Source organism: Gymnodraco acuticeps, unplaced genomic scaffold, assembly GCF_902827175.1.
Source record: "Gymnodraco acuticeps unplaced genomic scaffold, fGymAcu1.1, whole genome shotgun sequence".
Lineage (NCBI taxonomy): Eukaryota > Metazoa > Chordata > Actinopteri > Perciformes > Bathydraconidae > Gymnodraco > Gymnodraco acuticeps.
In genome coordinates, this window is record NW_022991137.1 from 164,407 (window position 1) to 177,682 (window position 13,276).

Sequence of the window (13,276 nt, forward strand, 5' to 3'; positions counted from 1 at the left end):
ATGGTTTGGTCCTGCCTCCAAACGCTGTGCGGCACCGCTCTTTAGCAGCAGAGTGAGAGCATGTGAGGAGGGATGCTAGCACTTACGTGTGTACAATGTCTCAACCACTAACAAAGTCAGGCTTTCAAGAAAGAAAAGAAAGGAGAGAAAGAGAGAGGGACTAAAGGGCGACAGTATGTCACCCAGTTTTTCAAAAGACAAGGTGGTCCATGAGTGGTGGAAATTAGTCTGTTAGCTAAGCTTAGTCCATTGTAAATAAAAATTGTAATGTTTTGCTGACATTAAGTACTGTTAATATCTTCACAGAAAATTCAGAGGTTTTTCATTTCACTCCTCTTTTAGCTGACATTTAATAAATGCAGGTAGATTTTTAGCAGCTATTCATACTAAATCAGTTGTTCCTCCCCTGGTGCCAGGACCAACAGATCCATCTTTAGGCTCAGCAGCCCTGTCCCCCCATAATGCTTTGCAGTCTTGCCATGCTGTCCATTGAAAGCCAGTTGGCTAGAAAGCTGGACTTCAAGGACTTGATCAGTGACTTTGCCTGTAAGAAGGCTAGGCGCTGGGCTCTTGGTGAGTAAGGCTGAGCCAGGGCTCGTAATAACTGTTAAAGGGCAAGGCTATGGTAACGATATTGGATCACACACAAGATGCATGATGAGAAAAAGACAGAACAGGTAATAGGCTCTGATTTAGCACCACCATCAGGCATTTCCGTGTTGTTGTCCGTTTACACTTTAATACCCGCTTATTTTGTAGTTGGTATATTTAATTAAAAAATCTTCTGCTTATGTTATTTTTTTGTTATAGCATTTTATAAATGATAATATTGGTGTTAATGTTCACTTTATTTTAATTTAAGAGGTCATGTATATTTAAGTTATATTTATTTAGATTTATGAATGTTCCATTAAAAAGGCATGTTCACCATAAAAGATGACTATTGAGGTCTATTGTCAGGAATGTTAGAGTTATATCAAATAGTGAATTCTACTGCAGTAGAATGTTGCACGTCTGCACAGTGTTATATTTTCACCGCTCAGTAAATATTGTGCAGTTAGTATTGGACTACAAGATAGATGCAAGCCTGTTCAGGTAGAGTTATTTAAAGCATAAATGAGTGGGTTGGGTTCTGGAGGTGTGGTTACAGCATTGTGCTTGGTTGGCGTGGCCTGTGCCTGGTGGTGGGGCCCAATGTGATATATTTTCATGGGGCCCAAAATCCCTGGCGGCGCCCCTGGTCCCAACACTGCTCATCAGCCACTAACCATTCATCGAAATTACTGTGCTCTCCAAATATATTCAAATCCTCCAGGTTGCTCTCAGACGGGAGCCAACGGAAAACTAAAGACAAGCAAACAGTTCGAAAAGCAGTTAAATCAACCGGACTTCTTTCTGCAGATGTGAGCGTCCTTAACAACGGTCAATACATCCTTGACAGCGGTCTGTACTACTGGATTAACAACGTGTCACGTGTTCTGAATTGACCAATCAGAATCGAGTATTCAACTAAGCCATGTAATAAAAAACATTATTTTTTATAATAATAACCGTAAATGTGCCAAATGTAAAGAGTACAGCCGTATAAAATAGAAGCTAAACTGCATTTAAAATAAAACACCTCGTAAAATAACAATTAACACAATAAAAAACCTTCTTTCATAGTAATAATAACTGTAAATGTGCCCAATGTAAAGACAACATTCCTAAACAATAAAAGCTAAACTGCATTTCAGAAAAATACATTCTCAAATATTAGAGTCTGTGAAACACTTTATAAAATAACAATTATTAAAACAATATGCAATAAGCTCTGATAAAAGTCTAGAACAGAAACAATACACTTTATTTATTTTGTTGTCATACCGGCAGGAGCTTATTTGCAATGTTTGAGCACCTGGCTCATAATTTAGTTGTTTTGCTGCTTTTTAATAAAAGTTAAATAGTCCAATATCTAGTTGAACATAATGGAGTATGAAAAGTGTCCAATCTGAATAGCAGCTGTTAAAATGTATTTCCCTCCTAAAGTGAAAATATTATCCAAGTTGTTTTTGCAATGAATCATCCAAGTGACTTCTGCAACTCCAATTCAGCTTTCTTTATCTGCTTTTTATAAACATCTGGTATGAATCAAAAACACTGCTGCTCTGCAATTTACAATAAAGCCTAGCAAAATAATAATAAATCTTAAGTTGTTGTTGTTCTTCCCTATACAAGGTAGACAAATAAAACTATAAAACAGATGCATTGTCTTTAAAGTGGATTGGGGGGTTGCCAGAAACTGACCATGATCAAAATCGATTATTCGGCAGCCCTGGCGAATAATAATCGATTAATCGACCGACCCCTCGACCGACCCCTCGACCGACCCCCCCCCCCCCCCCCCCCCCCCCCCCCCCCCCCCCCCCCCCCCCCCCCCCCCCCCTATTATTATTAATACAGGCTGTAGCCTGTATTAATAATAATAGCAGCATTGAACCAAATTTGAAACTATATCATAAGTTCCTTCGGCTACTTTTTAAGACTTAATGTAATTACAAATCCCTTATCCATAATTATGAGATAAAGATCTCGCAATTACGAGATACCAAGTCATAATTATGAGATACATATATAGAGATAGCGTCTCTTTTTCTTCATCCCTGTGAATTAAATATGTGAAAAATCAAGGTAATTTATCACATTAGATGTCCTGTAAATCTAATAAAGCCACACGGAAGTATCTCTTGTGTTTGTTGCGTGTAAACAATCCTTAGTGCAGTGTTTGCTGCATAATGTTTTCATGTTTTTCTTGTCTTGAAGGATTGGCAGACATTCATGAAAATAATCTGAGCCTTTCAAGCACTGAAGAGAAATGGGCTGAAGGTGGGGGCACTTACCGCACATTAATATATGAAAGAAACCATCTTCATTTCAGAGCAAACAGGCAGAAAGGGAAGGCAGACACGCACAGAGAAAGTCGGGCTAGCATAACATGCTCTTCACTCTGCTAATTTCAATTGGAAGTTATTTTTACAAAGCAGTAAGCATTCAATGCTGTTGTGCGTCAAACGAGATCTTCAGCATGGTGAATCAGACGGACCTTCAACAGAGCAGGAAGTAAACAAAACACACCATCAGTGCAGGTAAGAGGAAGAGGGAACGATTACGAAGAAATGACACAACACAGACACAGAATAGGACCATCCATGAGAAGACAAATAATAAAACGTTGAGTTCAGAAACACAAAGCAGAGTTAACCTGTTAAGCCACATAGCCCCCGCCGGCTTTTTTCACGAAACTGTGTCTCAGGGCTTCTTAACATTTAATAAACTATGAATGTGTCATACTCATTTAACGGGAAGAAACTCAGCTAACTGACGATACGAACCATTTTTACCGAAACAAAACACAAGTCTCACAAGAAGCATCTAAATTAGCCCTGAGCGAAAAAATGCTAATGCACTTAGCACAGAACTCTAGGTATAAATACTTTATTACTTATCGGATCTGCACAAACAAGATATTAGCTAGAAAGCTGAGATTCCACAGATTCTAGAGGTATTGGTATCATCACTGAGCGATCAGAGCTCACGACATGGGAAGAAAAACACAAACATCAGAACACGATGCTTTATGGAGCAAAAACGGGAGAAATGTCTTACCTTCTGCTGTTTCTGATCAAAAGTTGTGTTCAATGGCTTTAAAACGAGAAAAACACGGCTGAAGGTTCATCCATAGGTTAGTCCAATGTGTGTTGAAATGATCACTGATAATCCATCATTCCATTTTTATGTAAAAAACCGGAGTTTTCATATTAGCTGCTATGATAGCTACCAGAGTGTATGACAGCTTCCTGTTTTGGCTATTCTGGCTACGCATCACTCTCACTCCTTATTTGGTAACGTGTAGGTGGATTTAGGAACTTCCCCTCGATTCTATTGGCTCTATCGGTTAAAAAGAGATGTCAATCATCAAAATCGACTAAGGGGGGCCGGAGATATGGAAAATGCACCCAAATGACCCCAGAAGTATGTTTTGTTGCTAAACCTCTAAAAAAGGTACAATGTCACTTGTTTTGCATCAATCTTGATACAGGGTACTTATATGTTATAGTTTCGATTCCGAAAGCTTTTATTCTACTATCCCATAATTCAAGGGTGGTTTTCACTATAAGTTATGTTTTTTTTGGACCGACACTATAATTTACGTTTGTTTACTATCAAGCACAAGTAACAAATAGGACTCAAGAGCACAACCAGGCAAAAAGGTCTTTAGTCAAGCATTTAATCCAAAATGTAACAGGCAATGATCAAAAAATGTACTGACTGGAAGTAACGAAAAACAACCAACTAAATTGGCGGAAAACTACTAAAGAAGCAACAAAAAAACAACCAACTAGGTTGGTACAAATGCTAAGCAGCTAGAACAATAGCTTACGTCAGGAGAGAAACATGGAGCACTTTCTGCTATACAGACAAGACGAACTGGCACTGACCAAGGAAACGGCACAGACTAAATACACAGGTGAGGAGTGATCATTAGGGACAGCTGAGGCTCATTGAGGCCAGGCAGGTGATTAACAGGGAGCGAAAATACACAGGTGAGTGAGTGAGGCGATCAGCCAGGGCCAGGATGTGACATTTACCAAGTTCAATCTGAATTTACTTTAAAATAAAATATATCTATATTGATTCTGACTTTTCTGCATCCAACTAGGTTTATCATTGCTTTGAGAAAACAGATTATTCATTTAACCCTTTTAGAAGTGAAGTTATGGTCATTTGTTCTGGGAATGTCATTTTCGAGCCTGAGACCTGGAAAACAGGCTCGGGGCTTAATAGGTTAAATATGAATTCATAGCAGAGGGAAGAGAAGACGGCTAGCTGACAAGAGGGAGACATAATGACCTTCAAACATCCACTTAAACAGCCTGAATGGCCACTTGGTGCAAGGCAGATGTTTCTGATAGAGGGCAAATATGCTTTATAAGAGTACACAGAGATTACTGGAGAGACAAACAATACAAGGAGGCCATTGTCCCGGTGCTGAGGTACCTTGTTAGTGAGCTTACGCATTTTAATGTTGTTCCCCTTTGTCTTTTAGATATTTGATCTTACCATGTGTTCATTATGCAGTGTACAGTTGCACTGTTACCCTATTACCATATTAAAGATGGAGGTTTCTTGAATGGGCATTGTATGAAGTGAGCATAAACCCTATAAAAGGTTTGTTCTGATTTACAGCACAAAGATATTGATTTGTAGCTCAAAATGCAGCACTGGAGAAGCTGGTTTTCTGGCAATGTTTACAAGAAGTACAACCGTTGCAAGAGAAACTATTCAATACACACTTATTCCAAGAAATCCCTCTGAAAAAATCTGATCTTAAAAGCCAGTATTCAAATGTATGGAGTAGACTAGTATTTGTGTTCAAAACATGCAAGCTAAAAAAAACAAGACCCCGGGAAAAGCGGCGGATGTTGAAACAATTATGAGATATTAAGTCTTTCCAACATAAATTAAGGGACATTTCAGTCTTTTTTTGGGTTGCACAGCTAATGTAGTATGTAGTGTCCAAAACGGAGTTACTACAACTTTGCGTTACTACAACTTCTGTTACAGTCTGTGACGTCATGTGGGCCGAAGACACTTTTTGCCATTGACTTACATTGGGAAAAAGACCTCTGTAAGTAGATATATCGTCTTTTAAGCTAAATCAACTACCCGGTAAGATCACTTGAATAACCTTTGCGAGGTATTTTACCTTTCTTTATTTGACTGATCCGAGACCGGCCATGAAGCTGTGGATTGAAGGCGGGGCTTATGGAAGTTGAAAGTGCTCTATTGGCTCAGATACGGGTACTTTTTGTAATTGAGAGACAGTCCCTTTTGGCTTATGGCACCACTGAGCAACTACAGCTATATCCAGTCATCTTGATACATCTATTCTTTATACATCCAGTGAATATATCATATTTTATGTATATATATATATATATATATATATATATATATATAGGGGAGGCTGTGGCTCAGTGGATAGTGTGCTGGACTTGGAATCAGGGGATAGCAAGATTTATTAACTTTGTCGAATGCTCATGTTTGTACTAGCTATTGTTAAATGTTTCACACGGGACAGAGCAAGGGTTTCTTTTTTTAGAGATGGTCTGTTGTTTCTGTTTTTTTAGAATATGCTTCATAAAGGAGGCTGTGGCTCAGTGGTTAGTGTGCTGTACTTCGAATCAGGGGATAGCAAGTTCGAGTCCCACTGCAGTCAGCATGTCGTTGTGTCCCTGAGACACTTCACCCCAAAGTGCTCCTGTGGGGATTGTCCACAGTATTGAGTATGTAAGTAAACCCTAACCCTACCCCTACCCCTCACACCAGATACTGCCTGGTTTTCGGACCCACCCAGACCCCCCCAATAAAGCAAAACTGCACGTTTCAGAGTGGCCTTTTATTGTGGCCAGCCTAAGGCACACCTGTGCAATAACCATGCTGTCTAATCAGCATCTTGATATGCCACACCTGTGAGGTGGGATGGATTATCTCAGCAAAGGAGAAGTGCTCACTATCACAGATTCTTTCAGATTTGTGAACAATATTTGAGAGAAATGGTTATTTTGTGTTTATAGAAAATGTTTTAGATCTTTGAGTTCATCTCATGAAAAATGGGAGCAAAAACAAAAGTGTTGCGTTTATATTTGTGTTCAGTGTACATCCAGAGGATATATCCGGCTGTCACCCTAACCCTAATAATCATGATACAAGAAGTGATGACAGGCAATGCATTCATTGTACTATACAAAAGCACATATCACAGTGGTGTACTGTATGCAGGGTTTAAACTTAAATCAGACCTGCTGCTTCCAAACATCTCACCGTAGGAGTGCGATCATGTTGGCTTTATACTTTATTTCCACAGACTGTGCAGGTGTATGAAGAGTCTTTCTTCTGAGGCTGCCGTAAACACAATGTTCCCACTGCGTCCCCTGAAGGGCCCGAGGTGACGACAGGCTATTTGCAGCTCCATTATTGCATTGCTGCCCTGTTTCCATTTGACTGACAGCTCAGTTTGAGGGTGGAAGAAAGGCTTTATGTCGCCTCTGGATGATCTGCCAATCACAAGTGGACCAACTGCTGATCTTGAGCATGGTGTGCTGCGTGTGTGTGTGTGTGTGTGTGTGTGTGTGTGTGTGTGTGTGTGTGTGTGTGTGTGTGTGTGTGTGTGTGTGTGTGTGTGTGTGTGTGTGTGTGTGTGTGTGTGTGTGTGTGTGTGTGTGTGTGTGTGTGTGTGTGTGTGTGTGTGTGTGTGTGTGTGTGTGTGTGTGTGTGTGTGTGTGTGTGTGTGTGTGTGTGTGGAAATCTAAAGCTACATCAGGTAGTGGGTAGTTTGTGTTGTTTTCAATCCATCAGATTTTGAAGTGAAAGCAACACTTTCTTCTCACTCACTTTGTTCGTATAATTTGCTTTGTCAAAACTGTTTTGGAGCAGACAGATTCGCCTCCAATGCATCAAAACATTTATATTTTTCTTGCCTTTTTTGTCAGTCCAATAGGTCTGACGTCCACGTAGCGAGGTGGATGATATGCATGGTTGAGCAATGTTGTCACTCTTTGCACGACATGTATTTAAAAATAGACTAAAACACTCACTTTTGGTTAAAGATGTCTGTGTGATTCTCAGTAATAACGTTTACTTTTTCTCCGTTGGATTATGTCTTTTAGTTTTTATTATATATATGTTTTTATTTATTTGTGCTCATATTGTATTATATAATGTGTCCACGCATCTCATTAAGGGAACAAGTGCCATATTTTGTTTTGCAGGATGATTTTCCGGTCAATCACAACCTAGCAATCTGTTATGCAGTCATGTACTATATGTGGAAACAACACCAGCTGGCTCTCGGTCTTGGCTTGAAAGAGCCATGCATGCAATTCACAGATCATCTTAGAAAAAAACAAGTTTAATTGTTTCTCCCATTGCCAGGTTACTGTTATTCTGCTTTTGGGGTTTTCCCTTTCCTGTAAGGCAAGGCAAGGCAAGTTTATTTATATAGCACTTTTCAACACAAGGTAATTCAAAGTGCTTTACAAAAAATGAAAGACATTAAGAAAATGGCATTTAAAATCAGTCATTAAAAAGAAAAGCTAATAAAATAAACATTAAAAGATAAAAGTTACAGTGCAGTCTAAGATGTGAATAGTTCAATTAAAAGCAGCGACAAAAAGAAAAGTCTTCAGCCTGGATTTAAAAGTAGTCAGAGTTGCAGCGGACCTGCAGGTTTCTGGGAGTTTGTTCCAGATATTTGGAGCATAATAACTGAACGCTGCTTCTCCATGTTTAGTTCTGACTCTGGGGACAGAAAGCTGACCAGTCCCTGAAGACCTGAGAGATCTGGATGGTTCATCATTTAGCAGGAGGTCAGAAATGTATTTTGGGCCTAAACCATTCAGTGCTTTATAAACCAGCAGCAGTATTTAGAAATCTATTCTTTGACACACAGGAAGCCAGTGTAAAGACTTCAGAACTGGAGTGATGTGATCCACTTTCTTAGTGTTAGTGAGGACTCGAGCAGCAGCGTTCTGAATTAGCTGCAGCTTTCTAATAGATTTTTTAGTGAGACCTGTGAAGACACCATTGCAGTAGTCGAGTCTACTGAAGATAAAAGCATGGACAAGTTTTTCCAAATCCTGCTGTGACATTAGTCTTTTAATCCTAGATATGTTCTTTAGGTGATAGTAGGCTGATTTAGTAACTGTTTTAATGTGACTGTTGAAACTCAGGTCAGAGTCCATGACTACACCTAGATTTCTGGCTTTATCTGTTGTTTTGAACATTGCAGGCTGAAGCTCAGCGCTAACTTTTATACGTTCTGACTTGGCTCCAAAAACCATTACCTCAGTTTTATCTTTGTTTAATTGGAGAAAGTTCTGACACATCCAGTCATTGATTTGTTCAATGCACTTACTCAGTGTTTGAATTGGAGCATAGTCTCCTGGTGAAATTGTTACGTAAATTACTGTAGTGTGTCATATCGTGTTTTAGTGCATGTAATTGATGTGCAAAGGCTAAACATGTCACAGTAGAGGAACAAAAAACGAATTTGAACCTGACAATGAAAGGAAGTCATGGAAAATCTATAATGTGTTCTTGTAATTGAATGTTATTTTTTAGTTATTGACAAGTTCAGTATATACTTTTAAAAATGCCACACAGAGGCGCCAAGGGGGTGAACAGTTAGGACGATTCTAAGGGCCCGTGACTGACAGGGGCCCAAACTATTTGCGAACATTAAGATTTTTATTTTGAAGTAACCAATGTGATATCTTTTCATGGGGCCCAAAATCCCTGGCGGCGCCCCTGATGCCACATACCACATCATTTAAAACCTGCACGGGACTTTAAAATACAGAAAACTCAATGATAAACATGTATACTGCCTAGCACAAAAGGTAAACAATGACACAAAATGAACCGACAGGAAAGAGGATTGCTTTAGGTTTAGTCCCATGATCTACACAGGAAGATGCTTTCAAACGTTTTTTGCATATTGGAGATTCCTGAGAAGGCTTTTTCTGATTTGATCAGAAGTCTTGACATAAGGTTAAGAGCCATAATTGCTAATCTAATTGTATATGAAGGGTTACAAATGATTCTTCTTTATGTTCCTTAGGGTGCGTTCACACCTGCCTTGTATAGTCCGGTTGAATCGAACCCTGGTGCGTTTAGCCGCTTGGTGCGGTTCGTTTGGGTCGGTGTGAACGCAGTCCGAGACCTCTGAAGTGAACTAAACAACCGGACTCTAGTCCGCTAAAATAGGTGGTCTCGGAGCGCTTGCTTGCAAACTCTGGAGCGGTTCATTGCTGGTGTGAACGCAGTCTGCACCGAAACATAGGAAGCGTAGTATTTACGTGTCACAAGAACACGATGTCTTCAAAATCTTTAGCGAAAGAGTCTTTCAAGATATCCGCGGTTGTTTAGTTAAAGAGTGAAGTGAATGAAGAGTTGAACAGTGTCGTGTAAAGTAACAATTCTCCGTCAGCTACATAAAAGTAAGAACACCTGTCGTCGGTGAAACCCCCTCCTGACTGCAGAACGTCTCTCATGTGTTATAATGTTTGTTAACGGACGTTGTCTGATTATATAATCATATGCGCGTGCCGCTAGAGTCTGTTGATCTCCAGATTAACAGCAGCGTCAGAAGAACCTGCCGAAAGTGCCGATGCTCCATGGCGGAGGCTCCGGTAGAAATTATCGGGATTTGGGTTTTTACCCCCTTAATGTCTGACCAATGGTTGGACTGCATTTCCGTGCACATGACTTGTGTTTAAAGTTTATAGTCCGTTTGAGTTTTGCCCGCGTGAACGCAAACCGAACCTTCTGGAAAATGAAACAATGTAACAAACTGTCGTCTGGTGCGCACCAGAGAAGCGGACTATTAGGTGTGAATGCACCCTTAGTAGGAAAGTGGTATATCATTCATACCAATACTTTAACTTCAGCTCATTGCCGGCAGACTTTCTTATTTATTGAATCGGTCGTGTTTAGCTTTTGAATTTTAGCAAAGAATATATACAAAGAAGAAAATACATTTCAAAGAAAATATCTAGCTTCACGATACATTTTTAATCTGTCTTTGGTTTATCCCATTCAGTTTCATCACATCTAAAACATGTTGTATAACAAACATGTTCGCATGCTGTTTGAGAAGCTGATCTCTCCGTCTGAGTTTCAGATATCTCTCGTTGACAACAATGATCATGTTGAGTGATAAATCATTGAGATACTCACCACTGTTTAAGCTCAATGACACTGTTCCATTCTCATGGTCTCTAAACGTGAGTCCATTCCACACAAGAACAGCCTGTTTGGTAAGAAATTAACAAGTAATAGAAGTTTAAAGCAACGTTTTGTTATTTAATAAAGTCAAAAAGTCAAAGCATTTAAAATAGTTAATCTATTATACTGAAAGGCCAGAGTCTACACTCTAAAAACAAATGCCTTGGCTCAACAAAGAAAATCAACGCAACAGTTTGCATCGATGTTTATTGAGTTAAGACAACTTCTAATGAAATTGTCTTAAAGCAACAAAGTTATTTGAGTTAGGGGAGAAGGCTTTTCCTCTACAATCAGAGGTGCTTTTAATTAATAATAATAATTAATTATTGGTAGCATAAACACAAGTTTTTAAGTTGATTACTCCAAAAATTAAGTTGTTCCAACTTGTTTTACCATATGATTTAAAAGGAATTTTAAGTTGTATGTGTCAGAGAATATTTTAATCCGATCTGTGTATTTAGAGGTTCTCAGTCTTTCTGAGATACTGTTAATCACAAAGATATGCTTTTCGTTAAACCGCATATACTCCTGCCTGTAATGTGATCCTGCGTGTAACAGGAGGACAGGTCAAGAGGTCCTCTGACTTCCTGTGGGGTGAGGGGTTTGGGCACATAAGAAGTTGCAACACAAAGGTGCCTTTGTTCTGACGTCTGGCAATCATTAAGTAAAAGCGCGGGTTTTCTGGGTTCCTCCCCTTTTGGAAGGAGTGTATCGGCGCTATTTTCTCTTTGTCTTCAGAGTTGGTTTGGCTGCTTCCATGACAATGTGAAATGCCTTGTGAACTCTCCGGCTGTATTACTCTCTCAATAAATAATAGTGTTTGGCTAAAAGCGATCCAGCGTCCATCATTTCACGACCATTGGCTCTATATTGCTGCAGAAGTTTTCTTCACAGTATGTACTAAATTACCATCATTGTGAACACACGTTTTTAAGTTGACAACCATTTATAAATTAAGTTGCTCCAAATACATTGTATTCAATAGTTTTTTTTCTTAGCTTTTTCATGTTTTTGCCTTTTAAAGAAAGAAATTAATTGATTTCACAACAAAAATATTAGGCAATTCACTTTTTATTTTGAACTGCAGTTGTTTATTTCAACACATGAGTTTCAATCAGGAGAGAATTCATTTAGTTTGAACATTTATTCACACATGCCATATGATAAGGTGCATGAACACCTGAAATCACAGCTGACTGCAGGAGAGAGGAGAACCATTTTATAGTGTGGCTGCAGCACGTTGATTGGCTGCTGGAGAATGAGGTGAATGTAATAGGTTAAAGAGAACGCCTGTGATGAGCTGATTATATGCAGCTGCGGAGTGAATGTATATACACCCAGTCTTCCTGAAAGAACTTGCGCTGTAAATCATTTAAATCTTGAGAAAAAAGATAAATAACACAGATTAAAATTGCCCCTCAAATAACAAATAAACACATTAGCCATATTACCATGGGAAATGGGCACACAGCAATTTGCCTATACAGAGCAACTACAAGGCTATCTACTGTATTTGAATGACAAAAGATGACACTCACCTTAAAATGTCCTTTGTATATTTCTATTTGTCTTAACTGTGGGAACTTGTCCAGGCATCTTAAGTGGGAGTGGACTTGAAATCCTTAACTCAAGGTGTAGAACAATTAAGTTATCAAGCCATTACTTACTACAACTTGAATTTAGTTTGAAGTCAATTAACGCAGAAATCAGAGTTCAAATGACACACAATATTAAGTTGATGTAATTACCAACATTATTACGTCAACACAACTTATACATTAATGTTTGCAACTTAAAATGTTTATCTGAATCAATTAACTCACATTTTTATCTTGCAACCATGCATTTAATTAAGTGGAGGTGAAAGGTCGCCTGAATTCGTTTTTAGAGTGTACAGATTGTTCGTACTAGATCTGACAACATACAACAGAAACTACAAGCATTTGATACAATCAAAGCAAGGAAAGGGGAAGGTCAGCAAGGATACATTACAGGAAGTGTTGGCCAGACGGTTGAAAGTTGCATACATGGTAATTACAAACCTAATATCAATCCTAACAATGCTTTCTGTCTGAGCTAAGGAAGTGAGAATTAGAAGCTAGATGATCATTCAAACTGCGGGAAAATCAAACCAGAGAAGGAAGTGATATCTTAAAGGAGACGTGATGATACATTTACTACAATAGTGAATATCTCAAATAAACGTGCACCTCCTGCCACAGAGGGCAGTGCAGCTCTGCTCTTCATCCAGAGGCATTACTGCTGGGTCATTGGCACATGTATGTTCTCCAACACGTCGGTATAATGGGGCTGATGGATAATGTGTGTACATACATTAGTAAACACCGGTATGTTCCTCTCCTCAGGACAGGTGTCAGGATCAGCCTCTAATGACCATGCCTGTAGAATCAGAGTGTATCTCACATTTTGGCGCACCTATACTGTCCCT